The sequence below is a fragment of the Camelus bactrianus genome, chromosome 11 (assembly GCF_048773025.1).
Source record: "Camelus bactrianus isolate YW-2024 breed Bactrian camel chromosome 11, ASM4877302v1, whole genome shotgun sequence".
Taxonomy (NCBI): Eukaryota; Metazoa; Chordata; class Mammalia; order Artiodactyla; family Camelidae; genus Camelus; species Camelus bactrianus.
Window position 1 is genome coordinate 85,115,878 of NC_133549.1, and position 14,941 is coordinate 85,130,818.

Sequence of the window (14,941 nt, forward strand, 5' to 3'; positions counted from 1 at the left end):
TCCCACCAACAGTGTAGGAGGGTTTCCATTTCTCCACAGCCTATGTTTTCTTCTAGGAGGTTTATTGTGTTTTGTCTTTTTATAGGTCTTTAATCCATTTTGAGTTTATTGTTGTGTGTGGTGTGAGGGAGTGGTCTAGCATCACTAATTTACATGCTGCTGTCCAGTTTTCCCAACACAGTTTCCTAAAGAGTCTACCTTTATTCCAATGTATGTTCTTGCCTCCTTTATCAAAGATTAATTGACCAAAAGTTTGTGGGTTCATTTCTGGGCTCTCTATTCTGTTCCATTGATCCATATGCCTGTTTTTGTACCAATACCATGCTGTTTGGATAACTGTCGGTCTGTATTATTGTCTGAAGTCTGGGAGAGTTATTCCTCCAGTTTCACTCTTTTACTTCAGTAATGCTTTGGCAATTCTGGGTCTTTTGTGATTCCATATAAGTTTCATTATGATTTGCTCCAGTTCTGTGAAATATGTCCTGGGCAATTTGATAGAGATTGCATTAAATCTGTAGATTGCCTTGGGCAGTGTGGCCATTTTAACATTATTGATTCTTCCAATCCAGGAGTATGAGATATCTTTCCGTTTTTGTAAGTTTCTTCAATTTCCTTAATCAATGTCTTGTAGTTCTCCATATGTCTTTGACCTCCTTGGTTAGATTTATTCCTAGGTGTTTTTTTACTTTGGGTGATATTTTAAAAGGGAATGTTTCTTTACTTTCTTTTCCCATTGATTCATCATTAGCATAAAGAAATGCAACTGATTACTCTACATTATTCTTGTATCCTGCTACCTTGCTGAATTCTTCTATTAATTCTAGTAATTTTTGTGTGGAGTTTTTAGGGTTTTCTATATACAGTATCATGCCATCTACATATAGAGACAATTTTAACTCTTCTTTTCCAATTTGGATCCCCTTTATTTCTTTTTCTTCCCTGAATGCTGTGGCTAGGGCTTCCAAGACTATTTGAATAGAAGTGGTAAGGGTGGTGAGACCTTGTATTGTCCTAGATTTTATTGGGAAGGTTTCCCATTTTTCACCATTGAGTACTATGCTGGCTGTAGGTTTGTTATAAATAGCTTTCATCATGTTGAGATATGTTCCCTCTATACGCACGTTGGTGAGGGTTTTTATCGTAAAGGGTGTTACACTTTATCAAATGCTTTTTCTGTATCTATTGAGATAAACGTGTTTTTTGTCCTTTGTCTTGTTGATGTGGTGTATTACATTGATGGATTTCTGTATGTTGAACCATCCTTGTGTTCCTGGGATGAAGTCAACTTCAATGGATAAAGAACATTTACAAAAACCTACAATTAAAACTACTTCTTATGATCAAAGACTGAATTCTCTCTCCCTAAGACCGGGAACAAGGCAAGGTGTTTACTCTTACTATGCTTATTCTTTATAGTACTGGAAATTATAGATACTGCAAAAGACAGGAAAAGTCCTTCCAGTTCTAAAGGAAGAAATAAAATAAAATTATTGCTATTGCAGGTGACATGATTATCTATGTAGATGGAGATAATCCAAAAAAAAAAAAATCTACAAAAAACTTCTAGAACTGATAAGTGAGTTCAGTAACATTGTAATATCAGCATTCAAAAATCAACTGCACTTTTAAATAATAAAAACAAATATTCATACAGCATACTTTCAAAATAAAACACCAGTTGTAATTACTGGAAAAAATGAAGTACATAGGTGTAAATCTAATAAAATACATATAGAACTTGTAAACTAAAAACTATGAAGTGCTGATGAAAGAATGCAAGAGGTTCTAAATAAATGGAGAGTCACTGTTTTTATGATTTGGAAGGCTCAGCTTAGTAAAGATGCCAATTTTCCTGATACTAATCATAGATTTACAGCAATTGACATGGAAATGTCAGCAAGCTTTCTTTTTTGTTTTGTTTTGTTTATATATGTATTTTTTATTAATAGGCTTTACGTTTTTAGAGCACTTTCAGGTTCACGGCAGAATTTAGCAGAAAATACAGAGCGTTCACACATAGCCCTCCCCACTCAACCATATATACTCCCCTACCCTCAACATCACTCATCAACGTGGCATATTTGGTGCAATTGAAGAATCAGCGTGAGCACATTATTATCAACCAAAGTCCACAGTTTACATAAGGGTTCACTCTTGATGTTGTACCTTCTATGGGTTTTGACAAATGCGTAATGACGTGTAGCCACCATTGTAGTATCATACAGAATAACTTCATTGCCGTAAAAATCCCTTGTGCTCCATTTATTCATTCCTCCCTTCCTCTCTCTCCCCAAGCCCCTAGAAACCATGATCTTATTATTGTTTCTGCAGCTGTGCCTTTTCCAGATTATTATTTGGTTGGAATCGTACAGTTGGTAGCCTTTTCAGACTGGCTTCTTTCATTTAGTGCTATGTCTTTTAAGTTTCTTACATGTCTTCCATGGCTTGATAGCTCATTTCTTTTTCTTCTTCTTCTTTTATTTTTTTACTGCACATATATTTTTAAATTTACATGTATGTACTGTTCAGTGTTTCTAAGAATGTTTAGAGCTTTAGCTTTTTAAAATTACATAGTTATCAAAGGAATAAAGCCAACCACAAAATAAGAATTAATTCAAAAAGATACATACATCCTGCTATTAACAGCAACATTATTTATAATTGCCCAGATATGGAAGCCTCCTAAGTGCACACCAATATTTAAATAGATAATAAAGATGCAGCATATATATATACATACGTAATGGAATAAAACTCACCCATAAGAAAGAAGGATATTTTGCCATTTGTGGCCCTTCATTCACTTTTTTTAAATTTCAAAAACCAGAATTATAACCAGCATAAACATTTCCAGTACACTGAAAACAACAAAATACCTAGAAATAAACTTAACCAAGGGGGTTACCTATACTCTGAAAACCAAAATGACGCAAGGAAATGGAAAGATTTCTTGTGCTTTGGATTGGAAGAATCAACAGTCTCAAAATGGCCACACTACCCAAATCAATCCACAAATCCTATGCAACCCCCATCAAAATACTCACAACATTCCTCACAGAACTAGAAAAAATAATTCCAGATTTTTTCAGGAACCACAAAATCCCTGAACAGCCAAAGCAATATGTTCTAGGTCTTTTTTTTTTTTTTTTTTAATCTTTCTTCTTTTTGTTCTCTTTTCTTATGATTTGATGACTAGAGAAGTTCCTTATTTAATATTTGTTGTAAAGCTGGTTTGGTGGTGCTGAAATGTTTTAGCTCTTGTTCATCTGTGAAGCTTTTGATTTCACCGTCAATGTACACTTTAAACTTTAAAAAATGAAAAAGAGATGAAGAATGGACTTTAGTTGATACTAATGTGTCACTATTGGCTCACCAGTTGTGACAAATGGGCCATACAAATATGAGATTTTAATATTAGGGGAAAGTAGGTGAGAGGGATATGGGAACTCTTTGCATTGTCTTTGCAACTTTTTCATAAATCTAAAGCTATTCTAAAATACAAAATTTATCTAAATAAAAATAAGGAAATAAAAATGTACTGAAAATCATTGAATTGTCCTTGTAATAAGTGAACTTCATGGTATATAAATCACACCTCAACAGAGCTGTTTAAACAGTTAATAAGGCCAGAATGGGAGCAGGGCTGGGCTTGTGCAGGGTCAGGGAAGGGCCAGGGCCCAGGCTTAGGTTAAGACTCAAGGCTGGTTAAGACCAGGGTCAGGGCGGGGTCAGGCAGGGGTCAGCAACCTTGATAATGGGCATGGAGGTGTGGATCTCTGAAGTCCAAGGCCAGCCTGTGGCCCTCCTCTGGACGCTGCTGCTTCCCCCAGCCACCCTGGAGCTGTGGGGGTCCTCCAACAGGGACTTGGCCGCCCTTGGTCAGGCTCCAGGTGCGAAGAGGCCAGTGGAGAGTGGTGCTCTGACACCTGATGGGCAGTGGTTGGCTCCTGGAGCCTCAGGTGCAACTGGGGCCTCAGGGCGGGGTTGAGACGGGTTACACAAGAGGGCCTCAGTGGGATGCGCTGTGACCAGGGCCTGGGTGACCTGAGTCACTGTATCTCATCTTCTCTCTGCCCTTCCCTCCAAACAGGCAGCCCAGACATCACCTCAACACAGGTTGGGTCACAGGCCCCCACAGTGGGGCCTCTGGGAGGGAACTGCCCCAGGACCTTTGTGGGGCTGTGGAACGGGTCAGGTAGCAGGGTCTGGTCCTGAGGCTGGGAGGCTGGCTGGCGGAAAGCACCAGGACTGCTAAATAAGTGGCCCTTAGTCTGGGGCCCAGGGGTCTCACTTCCCTCCCTGAGGCCCTGGGAGCACAAGCCCTAGACCGGGATGCCCACTCTCAGGGGGCCTGGGCACACTCCTGCCCTCCCAAGTGTGAGTCCTAGAACCAGGGCTGTCTTCATTAGCCCACTCCCTCTTTTAGAAATGGAGGGTCCTGAGTCAGAGAGGGGGAGTGACTTTCCTGAGGTCACACAGCACCACACACTTCTGCCTGTGAACCTATTTCCCTGATATACTGGGATGAAGTGGAGGGGGCACAAGCATTTAGCAACCATGACCTTGAGCAAGTAATATTGGCAGCCTCTGAGGCCTGCAGTTCTTGGATCTGCAGAGTAGGCACTGAGGTATGCTAAGTGAGGGAAGTAATGGCTGTGATGGCCCAGCCCTTCACAGGCTCATGCAGGGATATCCGTCACCATGGAGATGCTGCTGTGTCAGCTGCTGTGGCTGCCCTTGGTCCCCCTGCCTCGCCCACCAGACCACTGAGCCCTCATCCCCAAAGGCCTTGCTCAGTTGTCCTCTGCTGTCCAGTTCTTAGTGGCACCTTGTCATTTTGGCTAGGCCTCTGGATGCTTGGCCTTGGTTTCCTAACTATGAAGTGGACAGGCCCTCCCTGGTAGTGGCATCTGAGGTACTACCAGTGTCATAGGAGGCAGGGGCATCTCCACAGTGTGAGGGAAACCCAAGGTGATAGGGAAGATCTATGGTGGCCTGGATGTGGTGGCGGGCAAGTGGCCATGGCAAGCCAGCCTGCTATGCCAAGGCTCGCATGTCTGTGGAGCCACCCTCATCAACTCCCACTGGCTGGTTTCTGCTGCCCACTGCTTTCTCAAGTGAGTCCTCCCTCCTAGGGTGCCAGCAGAGGTGCTGGCAGGGGAGGGGTTTGCAGGGGAAGGGGAGAACAGTGGTGATGGGCATCCCACAACAGTCTTCTGGGCTTTTCTCTGGGGCAGTCTGTGGCTTTCAAATGCATGTCATCCCTGACTTTGACCTGTGTACCCTCCACCTGGACTATCCTCCACACTCACCTGTCTGATCCTCCTCATGCTCTGCCTTCAGCCCTTGTACCTGTCCCCCAACACAGATGCACCCCAGGAGACTGATAATGTTGGTCTTGGCTACCATGAGGTGTGGACCAACCTCAGACCACAGCTTCTTCTCAGTGTCCCCACATTCCTGGGTGTCAGACTCTAGGCAAGGAATTGGAACTGTGTGTATGGCCAGCAGCTGGTCCATTCTTCTTCTTACTTGTGCAAAACTGAATTCCCAGAAAGAGCTGTGGTCACTGGTGTGAATGGGGTGAACCCTGCTGCCAGGTTGCATAAATGGGAGATGGGTTTCCCTGGGAGAGTGACATAGCTGCTCAGGTGTCTAACTCACTGTTCGTCCTGGGCCTGTATCAGTGCCCAGCTTCTGAACAGATGAAGAGGGCTCTCCAGGGAGCAGGGGCATCACAGCCCAGGTCCAGGAGCTGGAGCTTTGAGAACGCAAAGTCCTGCCAGTACCTACTCTGTGCCACACTCCATGCATGCTTCTCTGTGGCATTAAGGATGGCAAGCCCCCACCTCACCATGACTCCATCCTGTCAGAAGAGAAAGCCCAACATGGGTGAGAAGGGCAGACCACATGGTGGTGGGAGAGGTCAGGAGAAGCTCTGTGCTCCAGTGGGTGTGGAGAGGGAGGGGCTTGCTGGAGGGGAGCAAGAGGGAGGGTGTCCGGGTAGATGAGCCATGCATGCAAGCTCAGGGAGGTGGGAAGTTTCACCACTTGTATTCAGGGAACAAGGCAAGGTCCCATTTCCTGTGCTCATTTGCTCATTTAACAAATCTGTTCTAAGTGTTTATAACGAGTGGAGATGCAGCCCTTGGACAGGAAGATGTTTAAAGAAAGGAGGGGTCGGGAAAAGTGTGGGGCCGGAAGGGGGGATGTAGGGAGCCTTCAGAAGGGTGATGTTAGAGCTGGAATTGAACCAGAACTCCTTCTGTGTACAATCAAAAGGCCTTCATTTGATGACCCCCCCTATTCCACCATCCAGCCCTAAGATTCAATGCTCCTCCAATTCTAGTGTGTGATGGAGAAGCCATATGCTGTGGTTGTAAGTAGAATATCAATTATCCTCAAGAAAGAAGGGCTCCTTATCATTAGAAATGGGGAGACAAAAGCTGCCTGGCATCATGGGGGGCAGAGGGGCCCAGAGGGCTGTGGGCAGTTAGATGAGGATGCAAAGAGAGCTAGCCCACACTCAGATATGATGGTGAAAATACACCCTTCCTCCTCCAGAAAAATCTCACATCCTGAAGAACTACCGGGTTTTGTTTGGAAACACCCCAGCTGTACCAGCACACCAGGCACACCCAGAATATATGCATGAGTTGGATTATCATGTACCCAGACTTTGATAAATTTAAACCTTTGGGAATGACATAGCCGTGCTGAAGCTGCTCTTTCCCGTGAACTTCACCTCCTATGTCATCCCCGCCTGCCTCCCAGCTCCTGACATGCAGCTACCCAGTAACACATCCTGCGATATCTGGCTGGGGGGTGTTCAGTGAGGAAAGTAAGGGGGCATAGGAGAGGCTGGGGGGCAGATGAGGCAGGGAGGAGGAGAAAGGGAGGAGGACAGAGGAGTCCCCAGGCAAAGTGGCCACTGGACCTTGGCTTGCCGTGCCTCATATCAAAAGGACTGGACTGATGTCCTAGTTGTGAAAGTGTGTGATTCTAAAGATTCAGTGTTCCCTAAGTCCAGATCTCTGAAAATCTGGGAATCTTTGACTTTTGGAATCAAGAATTGGGTTCTTGGAGTCTTTCTGAGTATTGACTCTAAGGTTTTAATCAACCATGGATGTGAGTTGACTTGATTCAACTCAGAAGTCATGATTGGGGACTGGTTCATTCCAGGCCACCGACACACTGATTTCCCATTGCTATAGGAGGCTCTTGGGAAAAGTGGAGAGAAAACACATTTATGACCTCTGATCTCTGAGCCTGCAGGATCAAGTTAGAATTATTATGACTTAAGAGTGTTTGACCTCCCTGAAGCCTGCTTTGCTCTTCTCCCAACCCAGGTCAGCTATCTACTTTGTAGGCTTATTAGGTGAACTGAATAATGCAGGAAAAATTTTGAGTGTTTTAAGATTGAAAAAGGAGAAATATAGGCAAAGACTTATGAGCAAGGGTCTTTATTAAAGAGAGGACTGCTTATGGTTTGGGGAAATGCTTATGGTGCATAATTAGGTGGAAAAAGCAAATATATTTGTAATTACTCGGTACAGTGTTTCTCAGCAGAGGTCTACAGGCATTTTGGATGGACCCTATCTTCACTGGGTAGGATGTGCCTGCTAGTGCGTCAGTAACTCTCCCTGTCATAGAAGAACCATGTCCCCAGTGTTCCCATACCATACATACTCACACACACACAGAAATACTCACAGAAACACAACACACCACACCCACACCCACAAATACACACAGAGAGACTGCTTCCTCTTTGAGAACAGGGACCTTGTCTTTCTGGTTTTAATATTCCAGTCTGTGCCCTGTACCTGGCACGTGGTAGGTGCTCTACTGCTGCACTTTGGTCCCATAGACCATCATTTCTTGCCTGCACCTCCAGACTGGTCTCCTAGCTCCACCCTGTGTGCTCTGCTTTAGTCTCCACACAGCTGAGTGTTTCCTTTAGAGCAGGAGACATTCCAGTTCTCTGCTTACTACCCTCAGTGCCTTCTCATTTATGCTTCAAAAGAAGTCCAGACTCCGTACCTTTGCTCTGAATAACATCGGCCCCCAATCCTCCCTGCATATCTCCTACTGCATCCCTTGTTCATGCCATCCCAGCCACCAGGTCTCCTTCCTGCTTTGAATATGCTGCAGCCACCCCCACCTCGGGGCCTTCACCGTGGCTGTCAGCCTAGCCTCTCTTGCTCTGCTTGCTCATCTTGGTATGACTCATTTCTTTACACGAACAATTCAGCTCCTCTTCTGAGGAGTTTTACTGGCTCACATGAGCTAAAATAGGCAACCCCTCATACCACATCTCCCTATTCCCTTTACACCATTTATTAGATCTAAAATAATGCTACTTATTCACTTCACTTACCAGATCTCCGTGAACCGAAAATGTTCTCCTGTGTCACTAGTGTCTAAAAAATACTTAACATGAGGACAGATTAATAAGTGAGTGATTGGATGAGAGGATGGATTGGGGAGGGGTAGGTGGGAAGATGAGTGAGGATAAGGGAAGATGGGTGGGTGGGTAGGTGAAAGGATAGTGGGTAGAGAGATGCAGTGAGTGGACATATCAGTAGATGGAGGGGAGAATGGAGAGATGGGTCAAAAGATGGGTGGATGGTCAAATGGATGGAAGGGTGAGTGGATGAATAGGACAAAAGGAAAGCTAGGTAGATAGATGGAGGGATTGGTGGGTGGAAGGAAAGTTTAGTGATAGACAAATGGAGAAAGGATAGGACGGTTTGTGAAAGGGTAAGTAGGCTGGTGAATGGTTGCTAAGCACCAGTGAAGGGTGTGTGTTGGTGGGATTTGTGGAAGAAAAGAGTTGTGGTCTGTTGCTATGAGAGAGGTAGAGGGAATTGGATGAGTTTGGAAAAGTTCGAGAAACGGGAGAGGGCTTCTTAGGCAGAGGTAGAAGACTGAAACAGTGCTGAGAGCTCAGCTGTGCTGAGAAAACCCCACGCTCAGGGGTGAGTGGTGAGCAGTAAAGAATAGTGGGGAGTGGGGAGTGGCCTGTAGCTAAGCTGCAGTGCACTTCTCTTACCTCCTCATCCTCATGGTGCCTCTGCTCGAACTCTTCCATCTCCAGGAGGGAAAGGTGGGCTTCAATGAGAACAATGTCTGTAATATGTTATATGATCAAAGAGTTGGCAAAGGCAAGAACTACTCTGTGCATGAGGAGATGCTGTGTGCTGGGGACTTCTTGACAGGAAAGGCCATCTGCAAGTGTGTGAGACCATTTCTGTTCTTCCCTTGCCTGTTCTCAGGTCCTCCATGTTTTGCTGAGGGTGGAGGGTGGGGGGCTGTGTTGCCTCAACTCTCCTTCTGGAGAGCCCCCAGGACTTCCTGTTTCCTCCCTCTATGTGTCTTCCCTGGATTCCATCCCTTGGCAGTGTCCCCCAGGCTACCCCTTCCTAAGCCCTTTGCACTTAAGAGCATATACTGGCAAGACCCTCAGACAGCATCTATTTTTGAGACATGTTTTAAATTTTTGATTGAAATATAATATACTTACAAAAGAGTATATTCATACTGTTTTCATAGGTGTGTAGTGGATGAATTTTCACACAGTGATGCAACATGTGAGCAAAACCCTAAGGCCCCATTCATGTCCCTTTCCTGTCACCAGCACTCAAGGGAAACCACCATCTTCACTTCCAACACCTTAGATTATGAATTTTCGGTAAGTATAATTTATTTCCGGTTGTCAGTCTTTCATGGCTTCACATTATATGTGTGAGATTCTTCCCTCCTGTTGCCTGTGGTTATAGTTTGTTCATTCTCATTGCCTTACAGGAGTCTGTTGTAGGCATTGAGTTCTATGGTCAGTTCTGCTTTTGATGGGGATACTAGTAGTTTGCAAGCTTTCTATTTCATTTCACTTCCAAATATTTCATGTTGCATTTCATAGAAGCCCATGAGGGGAACTGCTGGATTAAAAGGGATGTGTATATTCAGCTCTGGCAGATATTACCAAACCTCTTGAAGTGGTTGCCAGAGTGCCACTCATTCTAGCAGTGGGTGAGAGTTTTTGTCCTCATCAACACTTAGCACTTTCTATCCTTTCTCATGTTGATTTTAATGTGGTTTTATCTTCATTTTCCTTATGACAAATTAAATATATTCTCATATATTTATTGTCATTGGATGTCTTCTTCTATAAAGTTTCCCTTCGAGTTCTTTCCCCTCTCATTTTTCTCTTGGGTTGTCTGTCTTTTCCTTTAGGGGCTCTTGGTCTATTTGTATGATTTTCCATATTCGAGATATGAGTCCACTGTTGAATATATGGATTGTGAAGGTCATGCCCCATGTTATAGGTGGGCAGACAGGCCTGGAGAGGGAAAGTGACACCCTAAACTAAGGCAGAGCAAGCTGGGACTCTGTGCTCAGAGTCCAAACCCACTGCATCCCCCTTGGGCCCAGCCTCCCAAGCTGACATCTTATCTTTTTCACAGATGGCACTGTGGAGTGGAGGGGAGAGTGTTAGGCTCCAGAGTTAGAGACACTGCCCTGCAATGTGTCCCTGCCCTGCAACTTCTGGTGGGCTTTTCACCTCCTGAGCCTGTGTCCTTATTCACATTGTGGGATTCTGAGGTCTCCTTCATGGCATTGTTGAAAGAATGGTATAGTGGTTTGAATAGTGTCCCCTAAATCTGTATCCACTTGCAATCTCAGAATATGACCTTAATTGGAAATAGAGTCTTTGCAGATGTGACTAGATAAGAATCCCAAGATGGCACCATTCTGAAAATACTGTGGGTCCTAAATCCAATGACTTGTGTTCTTATAAGAAGGGGGATAGACACAGAGACACTCGATGTCTGGCTTCTGGCTTCCAGCACTGTGACAGGATACATTTCTGTTGTTTGTAGTGCCACTCAGTTTGTGTTGATAAGCTGTGTCACTTCAGGAAACACACACAGGAGGGATGAGATGCACCTGGCCTATGGGAGATCCTTGCTGACAGCAGCTCTTATGATGGCCCAGTGAGCTGCTGAGCCTGAGGGAGGAAGCTTGGCCACCTGCCCTGTTGGTGGGAGGTGGACCCAGGTTTCCTGGTTCCCAGGCCCTAACCAATGGGTATGGACTTTCTGACTGTCTGGACTGGACTGTCCTTCTCACAGAGTCAGCTGCACCCAGATATGAAACAAAGGGCTCAGCCCACTGCTTCCCGAATCCCCATCTGGCTGTCACCCTAGACCCCACTTCCAGCCTTGTCCTCCAACTGCCTTCCCCTTGCAGAAGTCATGCCAATGGAGCTCAGGGCTGGAGCCCTTGTCTGCTTGCCTGCCAGACATCCACAGTGCCCCTTGACCTCACTCCTCCTCTAGATCCCCCCAGCCTGACGACACCACTGAGCTAGATGCCTCAGAGTCCCAGCAGATGGCCCCCTCCTGCCTCCCTTAGCCTTTCAGTCACCCCAGGCTATCTGAGAGTTTCCATCTAGATTCATCTTCTACCACATCACCTGTTCTGGCCCCCATCCTCCAACCCAGGGCTCTCTTCTCTCCCCTAAATTGTCCCTCCTTCTGCACAGGGCACCCAGAAACAGGTCTGAGGAGAGAAGGGCCACAGGGACACTCAGTACTCAAACAGTGGTGCAGGACAGACCTGGGTCCAGTAATTAATGTGTTGTTTACTGGGATTGTGGCCTTAGCTCAGTTTCGTCACCCATGAAATGGGGTCACTAACAGCCTCCACTTAATAAGGTTCCTATAAAAATTTCAATACTGTGCCTGGCACTCAGTAGGCACTTAACAAGTGTTGGCTTTCTTTGTCCTGGCCTGGTCTGCTCTCCTCTATCTTAATTGTACCTGTGTTGGGCCTGTCTTAGACAATTCTCTCACTTAAGGTGGAATTCACTGGCCTGGACTGACTCAAGACACACATGCACACATGTTTATGCACACATACACACAGTTTTCTCTTTCTCTACAGTAGTGCAAACCACAGCTCACTTTGCATGGGATATATTCGTGTTGGGTTCCCTCTGCCTTCTGAGAGCTCTCTGTGGGCCAGGAGGCTGTTGGAGCCCTTCCCATCTCCATTTATAATATCAGCAAACACATGGCTCATCTGTGTGAATCCTTGAGGCCTGGAGTGGACAAGGACCAGGTCTTCCCCTGGCCTTGAGAAACTATGAGTGAGTACACCGTGGGGAGGGCCAGGGGTACTCCAGGCAGGGACCACAGAGGGGAGGAGTGGAGAGGATGATGGGATATTCCCTATTTCCAAAAAGCCTAATGTATGACTTTCTTGGGGCTGCTGAGACCAATCCCCTCAAAGTGGGTTGCTAAAATGAGAGAAATTTATCACTTTAGCTTTCTGGTGGTCAAAAGTCTAAAATCAAGTTGCTGGCCAAGCATGTTCTTTCTGGAGAAGAATGTTTTCTTTTTTCTTCTGGCTTTTTAGGGGCTGCTCACTCTCCTTGGCTCATAGCCCCTTCCTTCTTCCTCAAACCACATCACTCCAACCTCTGCTTCTGTCCTTACATCTCCTCATCTGTCCCTGGCCTCTCAACTCCCTCTTTCCTCGTGAGGAACCTTGTGATTACCTTGGGCCCACCCAGATAACCCAAGATAAGCTTCCTACTTCAAGATTCCCAACTCCACCGCATCTGCAGAGCCATGTAAGGTGACATAACCACAGGTTCCAGAGATGAGGATGGGCAACTTGGAGGGTTAGTTTTGGCTGGCCACACCATGTAACCTTCTCTCTCCTTCAAGCCACCACTTCCCCCCACCACTTCCCCCCACCACTCCCTCTCAGCTAGAGCTTTTGCTCCTTATTTCACTGAGAACATCAAAGGAATCAATCAGACTAGAGCCATTCACCTTCCCAGCCCTACAGGCCCTCCCAGCATCTTCCATCTGGCTCATCCCTCTTCTCCTCATCTGCACTTAACTGCTCCCTCTGCTCCTGCATCAGAAAGTTAGGCTTTTTCTTGTTTAGACTCTGAGCTCAGGAAATCCTTCTTCCTCCAACCTTCTTGTCCTGTCCCTTTCATGGCTAATTTCCACACACCACATCTAACAATGGCAGGCTAGCTGGCTTATTGACAAAAGCACCATACAGGAGGAGCCTTGTTATTTCACCCCTATACACGAGGGTGGAGGCTGCCCTGGATACTTGATGTGCATGTTGGACAGATGAGTGGAAGAGCAGCAAGCATGACTGTGGCCCCTGCTCCACTACCCCTACATCCAAGGATGAGACGCTCCATTTTCCTGATGAAGTGAGAGGATTTTCAACCAGATGGTCCTGCCCTGACAGTATTTCAGGACTCCAGTAATTCCCAACAGCTTTCTGGGGATCCCATCCTGCTCCCCAAGCAAAGCTGGCTGCTTCTGCCAGGCCTGGGTATGAGTATTTTCTGAGGATGCTCAACCAAGAATTTGAGAGAAAACCAAAGGCCTAAATGAATGAATGAAAACGGGAGAGGACCCAAGTGGGGATATTCTGCTGCAGCTCAGGGTTTTGCAAGAACTGGGGTCTGTAGTGGCCTTACCTTACCAGGCTCCGCTCTGAGCAGTCCTCTTGGGCCTGTTGGGGCAGCTGTCCCTTCTCAGACTTTTGCTGGACCACCAAGGCCTCCCTGGGAGCAAGAGTCCAGGTGTTGTTGATTTAGATCCATGACTGTCCTGAGGGTCACTCAGGAGCTTCCTCAAGCATGACTCCAGTGCCTGCCTGAATGACTTTGATCACAGAGGGAGACTGACGGTTGGATGTTCAAAGAGGCCCACTTCAGTGAGCCTGATGGCAGACGCTCATGAGCCTGGCCTTGCTACATGGTCTTCTCAGAATTGGGTAAGCTACACACACTAACTTCCTTCTCTCTCCTAGGGTGATTCTGGGGGGCCTCTTGTCTGTGACCTCACCAATGCCTGGGTTCTGGTGGGGCTGGCCAGCTGGGGCTTGGACTGCAAGTATACCATCTACCCCAGTGACTTCACCAGTGTCTCCTACTTCATTGATTGGATCAATGAGATCCAGAAGCTCACATCTCTCCCTGATGCCATGTCTGCTCCTCCTCAGACCCAGTTTCCATACCAACCTCTGCAAGCTGCTGCTCACCTGGGCCTGACACAGGCTTTGTGACTCCACAGACCTGGCTCCTACAGCTGTTCATGTTCCAGGCCCCATGGCAGACCCTCTGGTGACCTGCTAAGCCTCTCTGCTCTTTCCCTCTGCCTCAGACCCCAGTCTCCTTGCTGGAATTTTCCACCCCTTCCTTCCCCCAGCCCCATCAGCTTTCAGCAGTCCCTTCTTGGTTTTATAGTCCAACAGCTGCCACTCTCCAAACCAAGCCAGAAAAACCAAATAAAAACAAATGAAAGACTCATCCTGCTCCTGTCTTTGGGGCCTCCTACCCTTCTTGATCCTCAGCATTCACCTCTTCCCTTGAGTTCTGTCATCTGGCTCCCTGGACAAAGAAACAGGACCTGGCAGAGAGACTGTCCCAGGAGGAAACTGGGTTGAGGGTGCTGAAGCAGTCCAGCTGGGGAGGGAGAAGGATGTTTTCACTTGCAGACTACACTCCTGACATGAGAGTGCACAGACCTTCAGAGGAAGTGTATTAGTCAGCTCCAGATGCTATAAGAAGCACCATGGGCAATGTGGCTTAAACAACAGTAATTTATCAATTCATAGTTTTGGTTGGAGCCCAGAAGTCTGAGTTTAGGAAGTAGGCAGGTTTGATTCCCCTTGAGAACTCTCTCCTTAGCTTATAGACAGTCATCTTCTCCCTGTGTTCTCACATCATCATCCCCCTGTGTGTTTCTGTGTACAAAATCTCCTTTTTCAAAATGACACCAGTCATATTGGATTAAGGCCCACCCAAGTGACCTCATTTTAACTCAATTATCTCTTTAAAAGATGTACTCCAAATAAAGTCACATTCTGAGTTGCTGGGGGTTATGACTTCAATATA

At 46.2% G+C, this 14,941-nt stretch overlaps 1 pseudogene; it reads left to right on the forward strand.

Moving 5' to 3' along the window:
* Positions 1-3,760: 3,760 nt before the first annotated feature.
* Positions 3,761-14,191, forward strand: LOC105076980 (putative serine protease 47; annotated as a pseudogene).
* The last annotated feature ends 750 nt before the right edge of the window (positions 14,192-14,941 follow it).